The sequence below is a fragment of the Anomaloglossus baeobatrachus genome, chromosome 1 (genome assembly GCF_048569485.1).
Source record: "Anomaloglossus baeobatrachus isolate aAnoBae1 chromosome 1, aAnoBae1.hap1, whole genome shotgun sequence".
NCBI classification, from domain to species: domain Eukaryota; kingdom Metazoa; phylum Chordata; class Amphibia; order Anura; family Aromobatidae; genus Anomaloglossus; species Anomaloglossus baeobatrachus.
The window spans coordinates 19415748-19433903 of record NC_134353.1 but is presented as its reverse complement, the minus strand read 5'-3'; the positions used below and the strand labels follow the sequence as shown (position 1 = coordinate 19433903).

Genomic DNA, 18156 nt, shown 5'->3' with positions numbered 1-18156 from the left:
ATCCTTAGGCTGTTTTCACATCAGCGTTTTTTTGCCGGTCAGCAAAACAACGCAAACTGCATGTGACTGGATCCTGTTGAATTTGTGTTGAACGCATGCAAATACAAGTGTTATTTACTGGATACTGTGACTTGCAGTTTGAGTCATGTGGTCGGAAATGAGCTGAATGGGGCTGGATGGGCATTAAAGACCGTGATCGGGAGTGAACTGAATCTGCCATGACAGCGTGGATGCAGCTCTGGATGAGTGTGAGTGTGCGTGTTAGTGTGTGTGAGTGTGTGAGTGTAAGAGTGTGAGAGTGTGAGTGGGTGAGAGTGTGAGCGAGTGAGAGTGTGAGTGAGTGAGTGAGTGTCACTGACTCATTCACTCACTCTCACCCACTCACTGATCACTGGTGTGGCGCTGCACGGCTGTCACACTGCTCTGGCGGCTTCTCCTGATTTGAAAATGCCAGCCCCCCATTATTCAATCTCATATTCACTGCTTCCCCCACCCACTGGCGCCTTTGATTGGTTGCAGTCAGACACGCCCCCACGCTGAGTGACAGCTGTCTCACTGCAACCAATCACAGCCACAGGGTCTATATCTTGCAGTAAAATAAATAAATAATTAAAAAAAAACGGTGTGCGTTCCCCCTCAATTTTGATACCAGCCAAGATAAAGCCACACGGCTGAAGGCTGGTATTCTCAGGATGGGGAGCTCCACATTATGGGGAGCCCCCCAGCCTAAAAATATCAGCTAGCAGCCGCCCAGAATTGCCGCATCCATTAGATGCAACAGTCCTGCGACTCATCCCAAATTGCCCTGGTGCGGTGGCAATCGGTGTAATAAGGGGTTAATCATGGCAGGCGTCTATGAGACACCCACAATGATTAACCTGTAAGTGAAAGTAAATAAATAAATACACCCGAAAAAATACTTTATTTGGAATAAAAGACAACAAAACACCCTCTTTCACCATTTTATTAAAACCCCCAAATACCCCTCCAGGTCTGACGTAATCCACAGAGTTCCCACGACGATTTCAGCTCTGCTACATGAAGCTGACAGGAGTGGCAGTAGAACACCGCCGCTCTCTATCTGCTCCACGCAGCAACTGAAGGGAGTCGCGCTGTCAGCGGGGACGTCACTGAGGTAGTGACTGCGTGTGCAGTGATGATGGGGGCTGTAGTGCCTGCATGTGCGGTGATGATGCATGCAGTAGTGCCATTGTTTGTGCGGTGATGATGCATGCGGTGAGTGTGAGTATGGGAGTGGGAGTGAGTGTGGGAGTGAGAATGAGTGTGGGAGTGAGAGTGTGTGTGAGTGAGAGAGTGAGCGAGAGTGATATTCAGGCCATGTTCTGTACAGAAAACAGGATCTTTCCTGCAGCATACAACCGCAACTGTTAAAACTGGATCCGTCGCCCATTGAAATACATTGCAGCTACTGCCGCAATGTACAGGATCCAGTGAGTTGCAGTTTTTGGACGGAGGTTGCGTTTTTGATAAAAGGTACAAAACTGCAACTCACCGGATCCTGACACTACCGCATGCAAATGCATGCAAACGCATGTTGCAGCAAGTCCATTGACATTGCATTGAGCAGACAACGGATCCTGTAAGATGTGTTTTGCGTTTTTTTGCCAACTGGCAAAAAAAACGCTGATGTGAAACCAGCCTTACTCCAGCACTTCGCCACTGTGAGGTAACAGTGGTAAGTTAATTTAGTGGATACTGCTGGTAAGACAGATAACACCATATTAGTATCTAATACTGTGCTCCGTGCTAGTACTCTCTGGTATCTACCATTTACCCAGCAGCGGAAATACTATCTCCGTGCAGTGGACCCTGACTGTCTATTTGAAATACTAACATCTTTATCAAATAGACAGCCTCACGGTAACAGGTCTGTTTATTTTCAGGACTCTAGGAGTATACCCTTAAACGTACCCCATTTATGTTCGGTATCTCCAGTTACCATGACATTGTCACAATCTACACAATTAAGGCTGCTTTACATGCAGCGACATCGCTAGCGATGTCGCTCGTGAAAGCACCCGCCTCCGTCATTTGTGCATCACGGGCAAATCGCTGCCTGTGGCGCACAATATCGCTAGGACGCGTAACACATACTTACCTTCCTAGCGACGTCGCTGTGGGTGGCGAACAACCTCTTTTTTAAAGGGGAGGTTCGTGCGCCGTCACAGCGACGTCACACAGCGGCGCGCCAATAGAAGCGGAGGGGCGCAGAGCAGCCGCAATAACGAAATGCCTACCTCATTGCCGGAGGACGCATGAACACTGCTGTTCGTTGTTCCCGGGGTATCACACATAGCGATGTGTGCTGCCTCAGGAACAATGAACAAACTGAGTCCAGCACCAGCAATGATTTTTTGAAAATGAACGATGTGTCAACGATCAACGATTAGATAGTATTTTCGGTCGTTAACACTCGCTCATAGGTGTCATACGCAATGACGTTGCTAACGATGCCGGATGTACGTCACAAAATCTCGTTAGTGATGTCGTTGTGTGTAAAGCCCCCTTTAAGCTTTTCCCTTTATTTGTTGAAATCAGCTTTCCTAAAATTCCAGGTTTTAGTATTTTTCCTTTCAAATATTTTTTTGAATATTATTTTGAAGCTTATTGTGACGCCCTGGCCTATCAGGTCGTCACAGGGTATTGTGCAATCTGCCCTTCTGCATGATATCCATCATATCCATATCAAGCCACACATCCAAGCCCTCTTCACCTCCTGCCGCCTCCAACTCACAAATATTTCCCGGATACGTACATTCCTTTCCCAAGAAGCTGCAAAAACCCTAGTACATGCTCTTATTATCTCCCGCCTGGATTATTGCAACCTCCTGCTCTGTGGCCTCCCTTCTAACAGTCTCACACCCCCACAATCTATTCTAAACTATGCTGCCCGGCTCATCCACCTGTCCCCCCGCTACTCCCCGACCTCTCCTCTCTGCCAATCCCTTCACTGGCTTCCCATTGCCCAATGACTCCAGTTCAAAACACTAACCACGACATACAAAGCCATCCACAACCTGTCTCCTCCCTACATCTCTGACCTAGTCTCCCGGTACTTACCTGCACGTAACCTGCGATCCTCACAAGACCTCCTTCTCTACTCCCCTATCATCTCCTCTACCCACCATCGCATCCAAGATTTCTCCCGTGCCTCCCCCATACTCTGGAATGCTCTGCCACAACACATCAAACTCTCACCTACCTTGACAAGCTTCAAAAGGAACCTGAAGACCCACCTCTTCCGACAAGCCTACAACCTGCAGAAACCCTCAGTCTGATACAGCGCCGCACAATCAACTCTACCCTAACCTACCGTATCCTCAGCTATCCCATGTAGAATGTGAGCCCGCGTGGGCAGGGACCTCTATCCTCCTTTACCTGTCTGTATCTTGTATTGTTTATGATTATTGTACTTGTCCCTATTATGTACACCCCTTTCACATGTAAAGCGCCATGGAATTGATGGCGCTATAATAATAAATAATAATAATAATATCCACCTCCTCCTTGGTTACGGGTGCCTGACCTTTGGTGTTGCTAAGAACAAGCTAATCAAAACCCTAGGAACACTCTGCACCACATCCACCAGAAACACCAGTGGACAGCCTGAAGGGAATAAGGCTGGCCATTTGGGGGGTTGGTTAAGGGGAGGTCAGGAGTGTCAGGAGACAGTTAGTTGAGAAGTGACTCTCAAGAGGAGAGGTCAGGAGCTGGGCTCCTTGAGACTACTAGGTGGCAGACGTTGGTCTGGACCTGGTAGGACCTGGACCCCGGTTGCAGGGGATCGTGACAAGGGCCACGGACTGTCGAGGAGAACATCCGGCGGCCTTTTGCCATCACCGGGCAGGGGCCAGGGCACGACGGGTTACGTGGACCCTAGACCAGGAAGTAGGTTCAGATGTCCTGGTAATTCACCCGATGAGGACGGAGCCTTCAAGATCCGTTCTCCACCTGCTCCAAAATCGGGGTACTAGCGCAACGAGGGGGATAGGACTTTGCCACTGCATAGTCCAGAAAATCCCAAGCGTGAACCCTGAGAGCAAGCTCACTCCGCTAGCCATATGGGTGAGCGGGACCCATTTAGTTCTAAGCTGAAAGGGACCAACTACAGTAAAGAGGTGCCAAGGTCAAGGTCACAGGCTAACAAGCAACACCAACGGGCACGGGATCCAGGCATGCTCCCTCCCTGCTGCAGTGGCATCAAGATCTTTGGTTTACCACGGTTGTCAGCATCAGCATTATTGGACTGAGTGAGTACGCAAGTAACCCTTACCGGCCTGACGGCACCTCCCCGACACCCATCCCTGAGTCCCGGTGCATCCCCCCTACCCGTGGAGGGGTTAAACACCTGGCTGCCCACACCATCGCCACCGGGTACTCCTAGTCGCAGCGGTGGTACTTCATCCTTACCACACACCACGGGTGGCGTCACAAACTTTCCACACCATCCTCTGTAAATACTCCCCTTTATTGAGTGGACGCATGACCCCTGGGTCCGGAGACCCCTCGAGCCACTGTGTATCCGGATCCAAGCGGCCCGACTGCTGGCGCGGGGGCGGCACATTATCATATTATGATTGCTGGTGCCCAAGTGCTCTCGTACCTGTCAAGTGCTCCCGGACCTGTAGATCTGAGATCTTAAAAAACTTGAATTCCATAAGAAAACAACAAATATTGAAGACCAAGGTGGCAGGAGCCCACCGGGTCAACAGCAGATCATATTAACATGTAGAACTGTAAAAAAGCACCATGAGCAGAAATTGCTGAACAGTAAAAAATATTTTTATTTGATACAATAATCAAAGTGCACAGTGAATGAGGTATTTAGAATAAAGTACACAAGACATAATAAAAGAGGACAGAGGAAATCGGGCAAATAGACAAAAACTGCATTTGGAGTGCCAGACAGCTACAGAAATGGAAGGGTTAATGTGATGGGGTCCTTTTCCCAGATCACACAATCAACAGAGCGAGAGATGGCTGTACAATCCAATAAACATTTATTCCAAGCAAATCAAATGGTCCATAACATAATCCACCACACCGAGGGTAAAATTAGTCGAGAAATATGAATATAATCCAAAAAGCTATATTATATTATTGGATAAATTAATAACAATGATATGTTAATATTTTAGAGTTCAATCTGAGAAATACGCACAGATCTTGGCTTTCATTGCTGCTATTAATGAAGTTAACAAACATCCAGACTTACTGCACAATATCACTCTTGGCTACAGAATATTTGATTCATGTGGAGATCCAAGAAAATCCATAATGTCTGCCATTCAAATAATGTCTGGAAAAGATAAGGAGGCTCCAAACTACTCCTGTGTGGATAAGGATGACGTGGTCGCTTTTGTGGATAATTCCGGCTTTTATAGAAATACTGGCTTGATACAGTTCCTCAGTCTGTATAAGTGTACACAGGTAAGTGACATCGTCAATATATCATAAATCAGAGGGTGACATGTATACTATACAGTAGATTCCAGGCTCATGTCTGAGACGTTCCTCTGTCCTCTTCTTGTGTAGCTCAGTTATGGAGTTTCCGACCCCTTCCTGAGTAATCGAGTCTTATATCCAACATTATATCAGATTGCTCCTAATGAGCGGCTCCGATACGCAGCTATCGTTACGTGTCTTCTGTACTTTGGATGGACTTGGGTTGGGATCATTTCACCGAACAATGAGATTGGTGAAATGGAGTCTGTGGAACTTAGTAACCTGATGACCCAGCATGGGATCTGTATCGAGTTTCTTATTAAATTAGACCGACAAGATGAGCAAGTGACCAAACTCAGGATGACCAAGATTGGAAAATCACGAGCTAAAGTCATAGTGATTTGTGGACAGTTTTCCACTCTTGATGCCTATTACATCTTTGGACCTCAAATGGAAAATATCACATTGATCCTTCATGAGTCCTGGATTAGTGTTATACAATTGGACAAAGTCTATTTCCAGTGGATCAACTGCAGCTTAATATTTATGCCATTCGAAAGAATCAGTGGGGCCACGTTAAATGGATTATTTGATAATGTGAATCTCGTAACTCGTCCGGATGACCCGGTGCTGGAGGAGCTGTGGTTCACTCACTTTAATTGTCTGACTAAAAATAAATTGAAAAACTATTACTTAGAAAAGGTTTATAGAGGGGGACCTGCAGTCAACTGCACTGAGATATATCATTTTCCAGAACTGAAATATAAGGAACACAGTATATACTCCGCATTCTCATCTGTCTATCTTTTGGCTTATGTACTGAGTCGCACTGAACCAAAAATATCCAGATTAAGGAAAAATAGAATAAGAAAAGACGTGAGTAATATAAAATCTATTTGTATTTCATGCCGAGCTTTATACTAGGATGTTCCTTCAATCACACACAAACCTGTTTATAATGCCATGTATTAGGTGACAGGTCACATCTTCCTGCCCTCCACCAGACCTGCACTTTCCACGTGTCTTCTTACCTCTACCACATTAGCAGGATACCAATAAAACGGATCTTTAGTGCAATCTCTGCGCTACTGTGATGGTTAAAGAGCTGGGCCAAAGCACATGAAGGGAGAACACAATACGGTTTCTAATCAACAAGTTTCAAAATGGTCTCACTTCTTCCTCAGGATTAGGCCAAATCACCAGTATTATGGAGTTCTGTCCTGAGGAAGAAGTGAGAAGACTTCGAAATGCATCAATTAAAAACTGCATTGACTTCTACTTCCATGTGAATTGGCCCAGCTCTTTAACCATCACAGTAGCACGGAGATTTCACTAAAGATCCATTTTATTGGTAGTCATCTGATCAGGATTTTATGGGCCCCGGGCGAAAGAGTCTCAGTGGGCATCATGCACACACAGACATGTACCTACACAGATACGTACACATACAGGCATATGTGCACATACATATTTGAAGACAAATTCACAAAAACACATATAAACAGATATAAATCTATACACAGTCATATACACTGACATACATAGATATACATGTGACGCCCTGGCCTATCAGGTCGTCACAGGGTATTGTGCAACCTGCCCTTCAGCATGATATCCAATCCTCCTTGGTTACGAATCCATGTTCTTTGGTGTTACTGAGATCAAAGCCAGTAAAAACCCTAGGAACACTCCACACCACACCCACCAGACACACCATTGGGGGGCCTGAAAGGAATATGGCCACCCACTTGGGGGCATTGGTAAGGGGAGGTGAGAAGTGTGAAACAGAGGAGAAATGAAGTGACTCTTGAGAGGAGAAGTCACAGATGGGAGCTGGGCTCCTGAATCCTAGGTGGCAGACATTGGTCTGGGCCTGGTAGGAGCTGGAACCCCGGTCGCAGGGGATCGTGTCAAGGGGCACGGATCTGCCGAGGAGGGCAGCCGGCGGCCTTAAGCCATCTCCAGGCAGGGGCCAGGGCACGACGGGGTATGTGGACCCTAGGCCGGGAAGTAGCTTCAAGCATCCTGGTAATTTACCCGACGGGGTGAAGCCTTCAAGATTCATCCCTCACCCGCTCCAAAATCGGGGTACTACCACACCGATGGGATAGGACTTTCCCAAATACAGTCCAGAAAATTCCGAGCGTGAACCTTGAGAGCAAGCTCACTCCGTTAGCCATACGGGTGAGTGGGACTCGACTAGTTCCATACTATAGGGTCCAAATAATGAACAAAGTGCCAAGGAAAAGGTCATAGGCTAACAAGTAACACCATGGACACGGACCCAAGCGTGCTCCCTCCTGGCTGCAGAGGTACTCAGAATTCTGGTTTACAAGCTGTCGGTGTCATTATTCCTGGACTGAGTGAGTACGCAGAAAACCCTTTCCTCCCCAACTGCACCCCTTCACTACCATCACCGGGTCCCGGGGCACAGCCCCCTACCCACGGTGGGCTTAAACACCTTGCTGCCATACCACCGCCACCGGGCTCCCCAACAGCAGCAGTGGTACCCTACACCTTACCACACATCGTGGGTGGCGTCACAAACTTCCTAATCCCTTATACATACCCCCCTCCCTTTTGAATTCGAGTGTCCGCGCAAACCCCCTGGTCTGGAGACACCTCGAGCCACCGCGGTTCTGGATCCGAGCGGCTCGGCCACTGCTACGGGGGCGGTACATACATATCACACATGCACACAGGCACATTAGAAAAATAGATAATATGGGGAAGTCGGCAGCAGCCTCACTCACCTCCCCCGCTTGTCTCTCTCTAGTTCCTCCTGGGTATGTGGCTGTGCTGCGTGATGACCAGCATAATTACCTTCTATAATTCAAAGTGGTTATCAGTTAAGACCCTATTGCACTTTAAATTTCTTCATAGTATCCACTCCTACATTAGCATGATAATGTTTTTCTCACATGGTTTATTAGTAACATTTCTTTAAGTACTAACCGCTATAAGAACAAAGAAACTTTTCATTTTCTTTTTATGGGATGAGTTACGTTTTCTTTGAAATTACTTTTTCTTAAATTTCAATTTTTTAACTAACTATGGACCAAAGTGCACTCCTCGATGTTAAAATTGCAACATCAAAAGAAGAATCATGGAATTGTTAAAATCACATAATCAATAGACGTATAATTGATATACAAATAAAAAAAAAAAATAGTTCAGTTTCAAGTATAAGCCCCACACATAGAAATATATGCACTTGTGTGACGCACTGGGCCTGGTAGGAGCTGGAACCCCTGTCGCAGGGTATCGTGTAAAGGGGCACGGAACTGCCAAGGAGGTCAGCCATCTCCGGGCAGGGGCCAGGGCACGACGGGGTACGTGCACCCTAGGCCAGGAAGTAGCTTCATGCGTCCTGGTAATTTACCCGACGAGGGTGAAGACATCATGATTCGTTCTCCACCCGCTCCAAAATCGGGGTACTAGCGCAATGAGGGGATAGGACTTTCCCAATACACAGTCCAGAAAATCCGAAGCGTGAACCCTGAGAGCAAGCTCACTCCATTAGCCATATGGGTGAGCGGGACCCGACTAGTTTCAAACTACAGGGACCAACAAGTAAAGACAGTGCCAAGGGAAAGGTCACAGGCTAACAAGCAACACCATCGGGCACGGACCCCAGTGTACTCCCTCCATGCAGCAGAGGTGCTGAGGATTCTGGTTTACAAGTTGTCCGTGTCAGCATTATTGGAATCAGTGAGTACACAGTGACCCTTTCCTCCCCAACGATACTCCCCTCCCCCCATCACCAAGCCCCAGGGCACTTCCCCCTACCCACAGAGGGGTTAAACACCTGGCTGCCATACCATCGCCACCAGGCGCTTCCAAAAGCAGCGGTGGTATCCCATATTGCCACACACCGTGGGTCGCGTCACGGACTTTGATCTCCAAATCCCCTGTAAATACGCCTCTTTTTATTCCGGGTATCTGCGCGACCCCTCTCGGATCCAGAGACCCCTCGAGCCGCTGCGGATCCGGATCCGAGCAGCAGCCCGGCTGCTGGCGCTGGGGCGGTACACTTGCATACCTTGGCTGCTATCAATGAAGTTGTTAATGGTTGTATGAATGTTTTTACATGCTGAATTTTAAGCGCCCACCGGGGCCTGGGGAGACTCATTACCGAGCCGCGATTCTTCTGCTCCTGGGACGCTGCAGTGGCTAGGTCCGGTTCCGTGACCCTGGCGGTGTCGTTTAATAAAGATATAGGGGATTATGGTTGATTCATGATGCTACCTGTGGTATGCGGCAAGTTTGGTGCCGCCACTGCGGGATAGGAACCTCTGGGGCAGATGGTGATGCAGCTGGAATGGTATAGCTCTTCACAGGTAGAGCTGGGCCCCAGGGCAGATCGGAGTGGTACTAGTAGTCTAAACTTGTGGGCGCAGGGAAAAAACAGAGTGACACAGGGGGTGCAGTCTCAAGGTGTTTACTCACTGTAGCCGGTTACACACATGCCAGTGACCACCTTTGGAATGCCGGGATTCACTGCGATGGGCTCCAGCCGATCCCAGGTAGTTCAGAGGTCGAGTCTGGTGCACCTTTCTAAAGTGTACCCTTTTCTGGCCGACTCCTGCGCTTGCTTCTCCGTCCTGCGTTGCGCCTTCGCTCACTGAACCCTGTATCAATACCCATAAACCCTATGGGGTGGCATGAAGCTCTATCCCTTGGTCCTTGAGAGTCACCTTCCAGTGAATTTGTGTGCAGTGGTAGCTTTGGTGTGTGGAGCCACCTCAGCCGCTGGTTTTGCTAGTTGAGCCCGTAGGTTATACTCCCCTAGCCTGGGGACCAGTATCTGTGTTGCAGCCAAGTCCTTCCACCCGAAGATTATATGTGGAACAAGGCCATGGAAGTTGGGCTCCCACGGTCTCTAGGACCCCTTCAGTCAGTACCCAGGCCGAGCGGTACCTGCTTCAGCCGTGGGTCTTGGTTCCTCCACTGCTCCTCTGACTTAACTCCACACTTCGCACTGTGTTCCCACTTTGTACTAATGTGTTCCCACTCCTAAGACTCCAACCCCCCAGCCTGGCTTCAGGTATAATCACGCCCTTTGTCATGTCTGATGAGGTGTTTGTGAGCTTGGGTGGCGTGCTTTTGTGTGAACCGGTGTTGACCTCCTCCTTACCCAAGATGGCATACGACACCTCTAGCTGTGGTGCAGTACCTCTGTGGTGACTGAAGCCTCAGGGGCACCACAAATTTTTGGTATTTAACCCTTTAGTGACGGAGCTAATTTTCACCTTAATGACCAGACCAAATTTTGCAATTCTGACCAGTGTCACTTCATGAGGTTATAACTCTAGAACGCTTCAACGGATCCCGGTGATTCTGAGATTGTTTTTTCGTCACATATTGGACTTCATGTTAGTACCAAATTTAGGACAATATTTTTTGCGTTTATTTATGAAAAAAATTGAATATTGGCAAAAATTTTGAAAATTTTGCAATTTTCAACTTTTGAATTTTTATACCGTTAAACCAGAGATTTCTGTGACACAAAATAGTTAATAAATAACATTTCCCACTTGTCTACTTTACATCAGCACAATTTTGGGAACAAAATTTTTTTTCGTTAGGAAGTTAGAGGGGTTCAAAGTTTATCAGCGATTTCTCATTTTTACATCAAAATTTACAAAACCAGTTTTTTAGGGACCACATCACATTTGAAGTGACTTCAATAGGCCTAGATGACAGAAAATACCCAAAAGTGACACCATTATAAAAACTGCACCCCCCAAAGTACTCAAAACCACATTCAAGAAGTTTATTAACCCTTCAGGTGCTTCACATGAACAAAAGCAATGTGGAATGAAAAAAAGAAAAAATTAAATTTTACCTAAAAATGTTGCTCTAACCCAAATTTATTCACTTTTAGAAGAAATAACACAACAAAATGGACCCCAAAACTTGTTCCCCACTTTCTTATGAGCGCGCCGATACCCCACATGTGGTCAGAAACCTCTGTTTGGACAAATGGGAGGGCTCGGAACAGAAGGAGCAATATTTGAATTTTGGAAAGCAAATTTGGCTGAAATAGATTGCGGGCACCATGTTGCATTTACAGGTCCGCTAAGGTACCTAAACATAAGAAACCCCTCACAAGTGACACCATTTTGGAAACTAGACCCCTCAAGGCTTCTATCTAGGGGTATAGTGAGCATTTTAGATCCACAGGTACTTCACAGATTTTGTTAACGTTACGTTGTCATATTGAAAATTTTAATAATTTTCTCAAAAATGTTGCTTTAGCATCAATTTTCTCACTTTTTCAAGAGGTAATTCCAAAAATTTGACCTCAAGGTTTGTTAACCACTTTTTTATGAGTGCGGTGATACCTCACATGTGGTCTGAAACCTTTGTTTGGACAAATGGGAGGGCTTGGAACGAAAGGAGCAATATTTGAATTTTGGAAAGGAAATTTGGCTGAAAAAGATTGCGGGCACCATGTCACATTTGGAGGACCCCTAAGGTACCTAAACAGCAGAAACCCTGCACAAGTGACCCCATTTTGGAAACTAGGCCCCTCAAGGAATTTATCTAGATGTTTGGTGAGTACCCTGAACCCCCAGGTGCTTCACAGAATTTTATAACGTTGAGCCATGAAAAAAAAAAATAAAATTTTACCACAAAATTGTTATTTCAACCAGGTAGCTTTTTTTTTTACAAGAGTAAAAGGAAAAAATTCAGCATAACATTTATTGTGCAATTTCTCCTGAGTTTGGCGATACCTTATATGTGGTGGAAATCAACTGTTTGGGCGCATGGCAGGGCTCGGAAGGGAAGGAGTGCCATTTGACTGCAAAATTGGCTGGAATCAATAGCGGACGCCAGGTTGCATTTGGAGAGCCCTTGAGGTGCCTAAAAAGTGGCGGTCCCCCACAAGTGACTCCATTCTGGAAACAAGACACCTCAAGGCTTTTATCTAGGTGTATAGTGAGCAGTTTGAATCCACGAATACTTCAAAGAATTTGATAAGCTTAGGTTGCCATATTGAAAATTTTCATTTTTTTCACAAAAATGTTGCTTCAGCATCAAATTTCTCACTTTTTCAAGAGACAACAACAAACCGTGGACCCAACAGGTTTTTATCCAATGTCTTATGAGCACAGGGATACCCCACATGTGGCCAAAAACCTCTGTTTGCATAAATTGGAGGGCTTGGAATGGAAGGAGCACCATTTGAATTCTGGAAAAGTTGAGATAAATTGCGGGCACCATGTCACATTTGCAGGGCCCCTTGGGTACCTATACATTAGAAACCCCCCACAAGTGACCCCATTTTGGAAACTGGATTTTATTCAGGAGTATAGTAAGCATTTTGAATCCACAGGTACTTCACAAAAATGTTGCTGTAGCAACAAATGTCTCACTTTTAGGCTATGTGGCCATGATCCAGCGACACGGCATCTAGTACACAGTGTCAGCCTTCCTGCAGCTGCCCATGCCCACGATTTGGGTTCAGGCCGCTGTGGAGCTCTATGCTACCTGCAGAGAACACTCATCTCCGCAGCATAAATTGACATGTGGAGGCTTGGGAAGCTGCGCCACAGGTCGGTTTATGCTGCGGAGAAGAGAAGCACAGTGGGCATGGGATTTCTAAAAATCCTTCCACTGTGCTTCTACTGCACAACGCAGCGTTATGGACGCAGGGAAAACACTCTGCGCCCAAAACGCTGCAAACCCTGATCGTGGGCACACAGCCTAAAATGCTACAATGGATGAATGGATAGATGTCAAACATATATAACGTCCCACCCCCTGCATATTCTAAGCTGGCGCCCTTTAGTGCCTTTCATGTGGCACTAAAGGGTGCCTAGCCTTGTATTTAGCCCCCCAAAAAATTAATAATTAAAATAAACGACGTGGGGTCCCCCCTATTTTTGATAGCCAGCTAGGGTAAAGCAGACAGCTGTAGCCTGCAAACCACAGCTGACAGCTTCACCTTGGCTGGTGATCAATTTGGAGGGCTCCCCAGGCGTTTTTTAAAAAAAAAAAAAACGTGGGGTCCCCCCCAAATTAGATCACCAGCCAAGGTGAAGCGGACAGCTGGGGTCTGGTATTCTCAGGGTGGGAAGAGCCATGGTTATTGGACTCTTCCCAGCCTAAAAATAGCAGGCCGCAGCCGCCCCAGAAGTGGCGCATCCATTAGATGCGCCAATCCTGGCGCTTCGCTCCAGCTCATCCCGCGCCCTGGTGCGGTGGCAGACGGGGTAATATATGGGGTTGATACCAGCTGTAATGTCACCTGGCATCAAGCCCTGGGGTTAGTGATGTCACGGCATCTGAACAGATACCCGACATTACTAACCCAGTCAAGTAATAGAAAAAAATAAAGACAAAAAAAAAATTTATTTGAAAAAAAAACTCCCCGAAACATTCCTCTTTTACCAATTTATTGAAAATAAATAAATTTCGGTCGCTGTAATCCATTTTGGAGGTCCCGCGCCGACTCTGGATCTTCTAGAATATGGGGGGCACGTTCAGGGAACGTATCCCCCATTTTCTGGAAGAGCAAGCTCTCCATGAGCAGTGTGGGTGCAGTAATCTGAGAATACTGCACTCACACTGCCCCGGTCCAACCTAGGGCAGAGTGACCTGCAGTAACCTCATTCTAGAATATGAGGGGCACGCTCACAGAACGTACCCCCCATTTTCTAGAACAGCAGTCTCTCCATGTGAGGAGTGTGACTGCAGATTACCGCCCTCACCCTCCCCCGGTCCACAGTGGAGTAGCCTGTGCAGTAGCGACGTCAGCAGGATCCCTGCTTGCAGGGATCCAGCTGACAGCCGCTGTCTGCGCATGCGCCGTCAGCTTTCAAGAAGGAGGCGGCGTGCTGTGATCGCGGGGCCGGAGCAGGAGCACCAGCAGCCAGGTAACGTAAAACCGGGGGCTGGGGGGGGGGCGACGGCGACGGCGACGGCGGGACCTGGGAACAACTTTCTGCCGCATGTGACGTGTCACATGCGGCAGAAAGTGCAGGATGAATGCGGCCGCCATCTTCCACGCTCCGGAGGGGGGAGGGGGGAGGCGGCTCTGGAGACCGGAGGGGGCTCCGGGGACCAGAGATCTCCGGTGGACCGGAGGAGGGGTCAGGGGGAGGACATTTCCCTCCGATCTGAAATGTTTGATCATTTCAGATCGGAGGGAAATGAATGCAGAGCCGGCGGCGGCGGGAGTTTTCAGCGCGCGTCGGCGCCATCTTGGATTTTCCGGAGGGGGGGTAGGGGTGGTGGAGGGACTCTCCGGTACCGGGGGCTTTGGGGGCACTAAGGGCTCATATTTATTTCTCATCTGACATGTTTGATCACGTCAGATGAGAAATAAATCAATTTTACCGGCCATTTATTTTTTTTTAATGTTGTCGCCGGTATACGGTGTATACCGGCGATCGCATTAACGGGGTCCAAAAAAAACACCCCGATTCATAATCTTGGGGGTCTCAGCTACCTCCGGTAGCTGAAACCCCCGAGATTTTTCGTCACTGGGGGGCGCTACAAGCTTTTTCCGGCCTGACGTCTCAAGACGTCGGAACAGAATAAGTACCCTGTTTTTCCGACGTCTTGAGACGTTAGGCCGTCGCTATGGGGTTAAATTATCAAGATCCACTACTGGCAGCTGTTTTCACACTTGCCGACTAATGATGTCCAAGGTGGGACATGCTCAGTGGGAGACAAGTCTGGAGATGGTACAGCTATGGGAGTATGTTTAGGCCAAGGAAGCTTCTTATAGCATGCACTATAAGGGTTGTTGAAAAACAGCTCTTGGGGCACTTTGAAGAAATGTCTGCACTATTTATACTTGACGAAATCAATAATCCTAATTTGTTAGTGCATTTGGAAAGAAGACAAGAGGGGTCCTGCTAACGTACATTATGCCACCAAACTCCATAATCCCAGAAGTAAGGACACTTTGCCGTAAAGTACATATGGTCTCCAGACCAATTTATGGCTATCATAGTATCCAAGACAAAAGCCAAACTCATTGCTTTAGAGGACAGACCTCAATTCCTTTAGTAATTTTGCTCTGCGCAATGATAGCTTTTGAGAGTGGTGGCATGAGATGAAAGAAACAGCTGTGGGTGAATGTCGAGCTTGTGGGTCAATATCGAACAAATGTCCTCTGTTTGTGTAAGCACAGTTGACGTCTTAGGCTGTGGTCAAATTTAATTTGCAGAAGAGAATGAATCACTACTCAGAATTTGTGATGGGCGAAGCTGAACTGTAAAGTCCAGGGTCCATACCGGATACCTAGTGTCCGTGCACGAGCCACGAATGCGGAGTAATCTGACAACTCTGTGTAACTGTTCGTATTTGAAAACCCAGAAAATTAAAAAAGAAATAAAGGAAAAGGAAAGAAATTGGAATAAAGCAGGAGCGTTATGATTACTTAGTCTCCCTCGAGAGTTTAACTACTTCCCTGTTTGCTCATTAACCATCATACGTATTCATTGCTTTCCTCCCCACTGGCAGGCCCGCCGTCTCTGGTTGCAGTCAGACCACGCTTCCACCCTGTGTAACAGCATCTGTAATTGTTTGGAATCACACACACTGCATACCTATAGTGTAAAAATAAATAAATTGGCATAGGGTCCCCCCATATTATGATACCCAGCACAAATTAAGCACATGGATGTAGGCTGCAGCCCCAAGCCGTGCGCTTATCTTGGCTGTGTATTAAAATAAGAGGAACTGCATGCGGCTTTTTTTTTTTATTTAAATAAATTATGTAAAAAAACAGAGTCCATCTGGGGGGATGAACGCTGTTTTATTAAATAATATATTTAAATAATTAAAAAAAGACGCATGCGCTTCTTCTTATTTTGATACCCAGCCATGATAAAGCCGAAAGCTGGGAGTTGGTATTCTCAGGCTAGGGAGGCCCATAGTTATAGGGCTCCTCCAGCCATAAAATACTAGTCTGCAGTTGCCCAGAATTGTCATATCTGTAAGTGAAATACACTCCTTCTATGCCTCTTGAACTCCAAATTAATAAGATTTATTTTACAAGCACTCCAGAAATCAATACAGCACACACTTAAGGGTACTTTACACACAACGATATCGCTAACGATATATTGTCAAGGTCATGTTGTTCGTGACGCACATCCAACGCTGTTAGCGATATTGTTGTATGTAACTAAAAGGAGTGACTGTCAACGATCGCAAAAACGTCAAAAAACGTTGATCATTGACAAGTCGCTCCTTTTCATAATATCGTTGGTGGTGCATGCCGCTGGTTGTTCCTCGTTTCTGCGGCATCACACATCGTTATCTGTGACACTGCAGGAACGACGAACATCTCCTTACCTATGTCCACCGGCAATGAGGAAGGAATGAGGTAGGCGGGATGTTCCGGCTGTTCATCTCCGCCCCTCCTCTGCTATTCGGCGGCTGCATAGTGACGCCGCTGTGACGCTGAACGAAACTCCCCCTTAAAGGAGAGATTGTTCGGTGTCTCCAGCGACGTTGCTAAGCAGGTATGTGCGTGTGACGCTGCCGTAGCGATATTGTTCGCTACAGCAGCGATCACCCCTATGACGAAACAGCGACGTGGGCGGGTGCTATTGTGCAGTGTGTAAAACACCCTTTAGTACGGTGTACGCAAAGAATTCTCCTTTATTAATACATGTGACCAGTTTATGTAGCGCCAAAGAAAAAGGAAGAGTTCCCTCTGAACTATGCACCAATAGGAGCACCAGGGGCATGAACAAAACTGTGAAATATCCACGCTAATCAGTGTTAGCTGGGCCCTATGATATCAGTAGATATAAGACAAGATGGACATTATAGGAGCAAAATGGATTCTGTTCTCTTACACATCCTTTAGATGCAACAATCCTGGCACTTTACCCAGCTCATCCCGATTGCTTTAGAGCGGTGGCAATTGGGATAACATAAGGGTTTAATGACAGCAAACAGCTGCCACTAAGCCCTAGATTAGTAATGGGAGGTGTCTATGAGACCACCACAAATCATTGGCAAAAGGTGACAAGAGCATTGGCAACTAATCTGGCCGCCATCCCCTTACTAACCATCACAACTAGAAGTAGCCGAGGGATGAACTAACATCCTGTGCACCGCGAACCCAGCCGGAGAACTAACTATCCTAAAGGTAGGAAAGATGAATAACTCTCTGCCTCAGAAAATAGACAAGAATAGCAAGCCCCCCACATTCAAAGACTGCGGTGATATAGGAAAAACACAATACACAGGTAGATGACAGGATTAGCAAAAGGTGAGGCCCCCGCTGACTAAAATAGGAAAGGACAGGAAAGGGACTGATGGTGACCAGAGAAAAACCCTGCAAAATACCAACTTCCTGATAGTACAAAAAGGCCCTCAGATCGCTCGATCTGAACTCCGTCCTATACCAGGTGCCCTTGTCATACCAATGAACAGAAAACAAGAATCATAACAAATTCAACAAGCCACAAACACATGTACTCAAAGGAGCTATACTCCACACAGAACTGCAGGGAGTTCCTCAACAATCCACTGAGGGGAAAATCCCTGGAAGGAAATAAACTGAAACCAACCACAACAAATGACAAACCCAGATAAACAAAAGAACCAGACAATAAATAAAGAGCAAGCACTTATCTGGAGTAGATGTGGTATAAAGCAGGATAAAGCTGGCTGGAGATACAAAGAACAACTGACATCCGGCAACAGCCTGCA

The 18156-nt window shown here is 46.8% G+C and overlaps 1 pseudogene; it reads left to right on the top strand.

The window, feature by feature from the left end:
- The first annotated feature begins 4836 nt into the window (after positions 1-4836).
- Positions 4837-18156, top strand: part of LOC142294860 (vomeronasal type-2 receptor 26-like) — a 155483-nt pseudogene continuing 142163 nt past the window's right edge.